The sequence below is a fragment of the Halichoerus grypus genome, chromosome 4 (assembly GCF_964656455.1).
Source record: "Halichoerus grypus chromosome 4, mHalGry1.hap1.1, whole genome shotgun sequence".
In the NCBI taxonomy this organism is placed as follows: Eukaryota; Metazoa; Chordata; class Mammalia; order Carnivora; family Phocidae; genus Halichoerus; species Halichoerus grypus.
Genome location: NC_135715.1, coordinates 73482710 through 73491640, shown reverse-complemented (window position 1 = coordinate 73491640; position 8931 = coordinate 73482710).

Below are 8931 nucleotides of genomic sequence, written 5' to 3'. Positions count from 1 at the left end.
ACCTTTAAAAACACCCGGGGTCCTCCCTAAAGGGCCGGAGGACCAGACGGGACAGTGGTCTGGAGGGTCGGCCCTATTTCCCTGCACTGGTCCCGGTGCGGAGACGAGTCGCAGCCGAGCACCGCAGTCCAGAAGCGAAGGGAGGGGAGAGCCTGCAGAGATTCGGGGGGCGTATTTGGTACGTCTTGTTGTCTCCTCAGCCAGCAGACAGCAGCATCCACTTGCGGCACCGATCTTGCCAGGGCATTAATGATGCTGTAAAATAATAAGGCTCGAGACCGCCCGCACGAGAGCGAGCACTTGATAAAAGGGAGATTTACAGCCACTTCCATCAATTTAATTATCTTTTACTAGGGTTTAAACTTAGTAGTAATACTAATCTCTATTTAGTGTGGTTTACAGGATCTATGGACACTTTACGATCGTCCTCTACCCAGAAGTGTCAGGTTATGGCAATATTGATAAAACAGCGGAGTAAACAAGAGGTGAGACACCCCAGAACCAGCTAATACGCTTTTTACTGCACTGTAAAAGCCTATTACTCTCTGATTTCGAGTGAAAATTTGTGGCCAATAATCTGAGTTGATAATGTTTCGGAAACAATTCCCCAGATAATAAAAGTTGCCTTCTTTGCCTCGTTCAACAGCCCCACCGCAGCCCCAAGCCCAGGCCCAGCCTCTTCCATGGACTTGACCATAAAAAGCCGGGGCCACAGGGCCGAGATGGGGCATGCGCTGCCAGTCGGCAGCCACTGCTTGCTCCTGGGGCCGGTCTGCCTGGGGCCGAGCGACGCAGGTCTGGGAAGCCTCCGGCGGCCACTCCACGAAACGGAACCCAACTGCCCACGCTCTGTACTGCTCAGCTCACGAGCTTCCTGCAAGCGGACAGCTCCTGCCTTTGCAGATGGATGCTGCTCTACACCTTTCAGGCAAGAGATGGACGGAGCAGCCGGACCCTTGGCCCCTACAAACTGCCTCCTGGAACGTCTCTGGCCAACTGTGTGGCCACCGTGAGGGGAACTAGGGCCAATATTGTGCTTCTAAGCCCAAGCCCCCCACAAGGAAACATTGTGCTTACAGAAAGTGGCTCAGTTTCTTTCTCATCCACTCCCTTGTGCTGTGAGGCCCATCAGTCTTCCCCGATGCCCTTCGACTGGTGGTCAGTTTGGGTTGTCCCTACATAGAACACAGCGTCAAAATGTTCGCCACTTTCTGACCTGACTTGCTTGGAACTAAGACCACCAGGCATTCCAAGGCAGCATGGCACTGTTTACAAACAGGACCTATGGGCCAGAGGGCCAGAGGACAGTCTCTGCATCACAGAAGTTTGCTGGTTCTGGAGAGAAAGGGAGATGGCCTGTGCCCACCTCTCAGCCCCAGGGCCCTATGTCACTCTGACGATCCCAGGGACTGGTTCAGCCCCAGAAGTGCTGGTTCTAGGCTGTACACACTGAGTTTCCCAGTGTAGCAAGTCTGGCTTGGAGTTTGTACTCCACATCGGCATCTCTCCCCACCCCTACCCAAGGCCACCTGCTTCCTGTTCTGCTTCTCTGCCTGCGTCATGATCAGGGGAGGCAGGGACAGAGGGAGGGGGGGAAAAGGACACGGCAATCCCCCCAGCCCACCTGCGGAGGACACCCCCACGTACTGGCTCCCACTGTCACCATGACTCCTACAGACGCTCAGGACTGCTATGGACACGAGACACTTTCACAACCGTGAAGCCTAACACTTTCACAACAGGGGACTCTCTCAACACAGATCAGACATTATCCTTGTGAATCAGAGAGAGCCCAGGCTTGGAGTCCCAAGAAATTAGCACTGTGACTCTCACAACTTCTCTGAGTCACAGTTGTGTTGATTTGCACAGTGGAATGGACCCCTCCAAGAGTCTTTATGGAAATCTCATGAACGTGCGGTCCACATGGAAGCTCTGTAAACTGTGGAGTGCTGTAACAACAACAACACTAACAAGTCTGCCTACCAGGTCCTCGACGTGTGCTGGGCACCGGGCTCAGCATCTTGTATATATTAACTCCTCTAAGTAAGCCCCCAAACCCTATGAGGGAGGTTCTGTTATTGTTCCCCTGGTGCTGAGGCTAGGAGAGGCTGAGGAACTTGCTCAAGGTCTGGTAGCTGGTAAAGGACAGAGGCGGCCCACTCTCCCATTGCGCCCTTAACCTCGCACGGCTGCTCCTGGAGCTGTGGGGGCGGGGCGCACAGCTGGGAAAACAGAAATGGCGTCAGGGTGGCCAACTGGCCTCATGGGTTGCAAGAACCCAGGGTCGGGCTGGCATATGAAGCCATCAGGGAGAGGTTAGAGCCATTCCTTTGCCAATACGGCCTTCACAATCAAAGTGTAGATACGATACTTCTCAAAGCTCTGGTGTTCACCAGATCTGAACCAAACAGCATAACTAAGATACTAGCCCAGACTCCCCAGATCCTGAAGCCGGTGTTGGGGATGTGAGGTGGGGGCGGTGAGGACCCGAGGGCCTTAACCCATCAAGGCAACGTGACTTGTCCAAGGTCACATTGCAGATGGGAGGCAGATGGGAGACTAGAAGATGCCTCTCCCACCTCCCACCTCCCAAAGCAGGGCCTGTTCATTGCACCAGGTCAGCCTTTGCAAGGTGTGAGCCACATCGCGCATCAGAACGATCTGGGGGTCGGTGCCCAGATGTAGATTCCAAAGCCACCTTCACTTGCTGCTGACCAGGAATCTGCATTTTAAAGAAATCCCCCTGCTCCTAAGGAGATGGGCTGCACCCAATACTATCTCTGAAGGAGAGGAGGGGCTGGGCCTCATATTTTTTTGGATTATTTTAAATGTGGAGTGAGAGAAGAGGCTGCCCCGTGACAGTGAATTAAATCTACCTCCCAGGCATGCACGCTGCTTCTGTCCTTCCAGACACGACTCTAAAAACCACCTTTCCTGTTTTATCTTTTCCCCAAATCTTTTTTCCCTCTCTTTCCAGGCCTGATCCAATCCAGGGCTGGTCGTTCAGGCCCTGTGGCAATCCCACATTACCCCTGAAAAACATTTCCAAAACTTGAGTATGCTTTTGTCCCTCTAAATGCAAGTTAGAAGATGGAAGGTGACCCTAGCCCATGCCCAGAGCTGGGGAAGGGGTGTGTTTCTCAGTCTGCACCATCACTGCATGTGCCCTGGGCCTGGACCCAGGTGCGAAAGCCTGAAGCCAGAGGTGGTTTTCATAGAGCAATGGTCTGAATTAACTAACGTGCATGGTTGAGGGGCACATGGAGGGATCCCCAACTAATGGTGGGATATACCACCATTACCGTTCAATACTCTGCAAATTGACAAATTTGAGGAAGGCGAGTAGCTATAATAAATGAGAGCTGTCTGGCAGCCTCACCTTCATGGGGATTAGGGCGGCCTCAGGACACACAGTAAATGCACTTGAAAGAGTAGATAAACGAGGAAAGCCTGCCCTGGAAGGAAGGCAGAGCTGTGGGGGAGGAGTGAGCGGGTGGTGGGCATGTGGGGAGAGCGGACAGCCCGGCAGAGGGAAATCAGGGAACTCAGGGAAAGGGGAGACGCTCAGGACGGGGAGAAAGGAGCTTCGAGTGGAGGAAACACAAAGTTCAGGTAAACAGAGCTATCGTCACAAGTTTTCTCAGGATCTGCTGTACAACCTTTCCGGAACAATGTGGGTTACAAAGCAGCCCCTTAATACGTTGCTGGCGCCAGACCCTAGCAGCTGGAATGAATTACCTGGCTGTGGGCCTGCAACCACCAGAACGCACCCAACCTTCCCAGAGATGGTCTGGCCATAGGCAGGGCCTCAGGGCCCATCCCTCTCTGAGTTACAGAGAAGGTGAGTGGCATGGGTATTTCTGGAAAATCAGAGAAACTTCTTTTGACTTGGGAAAGAACTCTTCCCTCTTTCTCAAAAAAAAATTAAAAAAGAAGAAGAATTTTCTAGCGATAAGGGAAGTCTCCAATAATAATGACAGAGATTAAAAGAACATTCTCAAAGATTGTCAAGGCAATTGTGGTAAAATGTCAACAATGGCTGGAAATAAAGTCAATACAATTTCTCTACCTGAAAATATAAATGTTTCTAGAGATGATTTATTTGACCATAAATTATTTTCATGCACCCAGTTTTTCCTCTTTTCCATTGTACATATTTTTAAATGACTGCCACTCGTATGAATAGAGTGAAGGTTGAAGTGCTCGGATAATTTAAATCTTTAACGTATACATTTTTTTTTTTTTAATTTCTAAAATTGTTAAGGAGAAAGAATAGTTGGCTTCCTGGGGAAGGAATTGCTTGGGAGGTCCAGATGGTTCTACAAATGATGCGAAGGAGTCTAGGCAAGGGAAGAACACTGCACCAGATCAAGCCCATTTTGTTTGCCTGTGTGCATGGAGGCAAGAAGTCAATCCGGGATTCCGCCCTATCTTATCCACCCAATCTTATGAGGTGGTAAATCTGTCCTTTGATCTTGTCAACAATGTGGAAAGTTGGAGACAGCTGTCACCACCCCTAGTCAGCAGGGCCTCACCATTCCCTCATAAAACATTTATGAAACCTGTAATAAACAGGCCTGATAAGGAAGAGGGCTCAAGATTTCAAAAGTCAGCAGCTCCACTGAAAATGCCCTCTCTACCTCCAATGTCCCTTTATTTGAAGAGCAAACACAAACCATCAATTCCCACTGGCTATAAAGTTTCTGAGCAAAGAGTTTCACCAAACCCTGAGATTAGCAGAATCTGTTTGGAGTCTTACCCATATTCAGAAACCACCTCCCCTCCCCTGCCCCAAATTCTCTGCACTGATATGGGTGGGCACAGGGGGGCCGGGCAAGGCAAAGGGCTGGGCCAGGGTGACAATAAAAGTTCGGTCACGGAGAAATAAAGAGTCATTTGTTGCCACAAAGTAAAGTAATATTCTATAACTGAGTTTAGAAAAGAGAAAAAGGAGTAGCATTTTAGCAGTACATCATAAACTATAATTTTGGGATATTACTTTAATTTCTGTTTTATCTTCTGGGTAAATTAATTGAGCACTCTGAGTTTAGCAGATGTAGACAGATTCTGAGCTATCTCCCTACTCTTCACGAATTTTCTTAGTTGACTTTCTTGGGCAAGTATCAGATGAATTGAGTTGCTTAAACCAGAGGTCTTCAAAGAATCAAGAAAGAAAGAGAGCCATGAGTAAGAGAGGGAAATACACGAAGTGTGGCTGGAAACTCTTCAGGGCAGGGAATGTTGTTGGTTTGCATAGGACAGGAAGAGGAAATGCACTGTATTTGTTGAATAATGAATAGGTGAATGAAAGAAAGACTGAGCCACAGCACTGACTTTCCAGGAGAGGTAAGCAGCACACTTGAGCAGAGAGAGAGAGAGAGAGAGAAACAGGAGCAAACTCACATGCCACTGGAACACCCTTGTCTATGCAGTGCCTTGCATTCAAGATGATATAGGTGACAGCCAAAGGATAATTGAATTGGTTGGGAAAAAAATGTCCAGGCCTTTCATTTTTTCTCCCCCATGAACCATGACCAAATAAAGAGAAAGGAGGAGGACTGTCAGGGAGTCCTGCTGAACAAACCCCTCCAGGCTGAGCAACTCCCCACATAGAAGCATAGATCCCCATGCTGGGAGAGACTTCCCCCGTGTCCACCTCCTCAGGAGCCATCTGTTGGGAAGCTCAGCTCATCTCTGTCTTCATTCTCTACACTTGCCTTGTAGCTTGACATAAAGTAAATTCTTACACATCCTTACACGTGGGTCCTCGAGTGGTATGAGTGTTCTATGTGTCTTCTATGTGTTTTTTACTCAGTTTTTCTGTGGTCAGGACGGTAGAGGCCACCTTGACTAACCTTGTCAAGCACCCGGCTCCAGGCACCTGAATCTGATGATAATGGTGGTCCAGGGAGCAGTGCTAAAGGATTGGGACCTAGAGGCCCTCTCGCCCCCACGATCAGCACCTATTTCAACTGCCTGGAATGACGCCCAGCAGGTGGGCTCTGGGGGCAGGTGGGCTCTGGTGGGCTTCAGTATTCCAGTCACTAGGGATGAGGGTGCCTAGGCTAGTGGAAGAAGTAGAGATGGGGCTTGGTTGTAACTGGGGACCAAGGATGACACAGCTGGCAGCATCTAAGATGTCCCAAAGTGCTGGTCATCACCATTGATCAATAGTGGTTTGGCCAAAACCCATTAAGGTAGGCAGAAATGAACTAATCATTCTATAAGACATAAGACCCTTTTGGTTAATAGGCCATGCTCTTTAGGTTCATATCTGAAGTGTCCCCAAATGCTTCTGGAACAAGGGACCAGAGCTGGATTTTCATGGAGCATTCTGCCCAAGTAAGCAGTGGTCATTCATGAAGCCCCATCAGATGTGTCCTTTCCCGTCTGGTGCTGTCCCCAGGCCCCAGAATGCCAGTGCCAGAAACCACCACCTCCGGGAGGAGAAGGGGGCTGGCCTCTCAGGCAGGGGTGTGCTGGGGAGAGAGGCGAGGAGGAGGTCACCCTGCAGAACAGGTGCACAGGTGCCCCTAGGACAGGGGGCTGCCCCAGCGTTTTCTGCAAGTCAAGAAACAGGGAAGTATAGTGGTCAAAAGCACACGGTCTGTCACCTGCCCAGGCTCCCCGCCTGACTCTCACACTTAACTACCCTTGTGAACTTGAGCATCAAACCCTGGGCCTCCATTTTCTCATCTATAAAATTAGGATGATAAAACCAGTTTGGGCCAGATTGCTGTGAGGGAGAGATGAGACGGGGAGGTAAGGCATTTAGAAAGGCTCAACAAATGTTGGCCGTCACCATTATTGTTCTAGGATATCACCAGCCCGTTTGCTTCTTAGTGCTCAGAATACCTAGCTTGTAGGCACTTTTCATGTCCACAGAATATGCGGTGTGAAGTTGGGTTTTGCCCTCAAGGTTGGCATGTCCTGCTTCTTCTGCTGCTTCTTATCCATCCTTACATCTCCCACCTAAATCCCTGAACAATTGCAACTCTCTTTCTTTCAGTATTGTCCATTTAATCACAAAAAACACATCAAGTGGGGGCAATTTTCTCCATTTTATGGGTGAAACAACAGAGGTGTAGCCATGTCTGGTGTTATGGAACATGGCTGGTCGGGGCGTGGAACAGGGTGTGGAACCTGGCTGTGATGCTTGTCCCTGAGGCTCCCGGGCCTGACCCTGCTTGGACGTGACCGAATGAGACGCACTGAGGAGGGCCTGGACAAGGGGGAGGTCAGAGACAAGGACCGTGGGATCTTGAGGAGATGTTGCTACCAGCAGGGTAAATCTCTAATTTATGTGCATAATTATGGCCTGAGAACCAACGGGGTTCTTCTGGGGTCTCTGAATTTGCCATGGATTACAGGGGTTTTATTTTAGAGCTTCATGTGTCCTTCCCTCATCTCACAACCCAGAATTCTGAGATCTGTAGTGGGCTGGGCAGCATCTCAAGTCCTCACTAGCCCTGGGCTTTTCAGAACGCTTGCTATGCCCCGACTGGCCCCATGGTCAGTGTTCACAGGAAATGCCCCAGCGGCTCCAAAACCTTTGTCACCCTCCTCCCACTGGGGCCCTTAAAGACAACTGCTCTGGCCCTGCTTCTCCACATCTAATGCAAGAAACTCAAAAGGTCCCCGTCCCCGTGGAGATGACGTGTTTCTCCTGCCCACTGCCCCCACCCCTGTCCCTCCTCCTCTCCCCCCCACCCCGCCTGGGGCCTCCCATAGCTCACATCCCCACAGCCCACCCTTGGCGGGCCCCATTATCTGCAGAGACTGTTCCCAGGCGATAAAGCAGCGCAGGTCAGGCAGAGGGGAGCTTTGTGGACCTGCTGAGGCTCAGGGAATATTCCTAGCTGGTCACCCTGCTGTTTGCCCACCTGTCATTTCAGTTTTGTGACAAGGCTGACATGAAAGGGGGGGAGGGCGCATTTTTGGCAAGAGACGTAATAGGCTGCCCGCTATAAACACGACCATACACTTTTCGATTGCAGCCCTGGGCCTGCCACGCGGCCCTGTCCCTGTTAATGCCTAACCAGTGAGCGCCACTCTTGAGGCAAAGGTGCAGAGGTTTCACCCTGCAGCTTCCCTTCCCACTCCTCCGCATGGGGCCAAAAGTGAGGTCTTGGAGAGCACCCAGTTCAACCACTGCAGCCCTTGGCCTGCCCCAGAAGGGCCTGCCCGCCCAGGCCTTGGGTCTCTGGCTATGGGTGGGAGCGGTCACCAGACTCGGGTGTGGCTCAGTGCCTGACCTCTGAACTCTGCAGGACAGGGCATCAGGATCAGGCGTGGTGGCTTCGTGCTGCAGAAAAGAAAGGGCACCTTGAAGATTAAGGGACAACCGCTGAGAGCTGCACACCACCTTGTCAGCACCTCCACCCACAGCCCCAAACACACTCCCTGGGGGAAAGGCGAAACGCCAGTTACCAGTGCAAGCTGAACACACGGCTGGAAATCAACCGTTTAGAGTCTGTTTTCTTAGAAGAAATACACAAAGAGCGAGGAGCCAAAGAAAGGAAAGCCAGACCGATGTCTGGAAGCCAAGTAAGGCGTGCTCAGGTTGGGGTGCAGGCAGCAACCGCTGCAGGAGAGGGGAGAGGGCTCTTTGATGCCACCCAGGGAGATCAGGTGCTTCGGACCTCCTGGAGCATCCACCAGCCGAGTAGAGTGAGACCAGCAGGGGGCAGCAGAGAGCCCAAGGGCGTATGAGGCTAGGAGAGCAGGATGCTCTTGGCTTTGGTTAGTTCCTGCCTATCTTTTCTCCAGTCAAAGGTCCATCCTTTTCCTCCGCTTCCTCATTCTCTTTTTTTCTGGTCTTCCTTGGAGGTTGTGCTGTCAGGGTCAAAGCCAGCCCCCTGAAAACCATGTGCGTAGTCATCATATCTTGGAAAACTGTCTCCCTTTACAAATGTGGTTTGACAAGCAGTG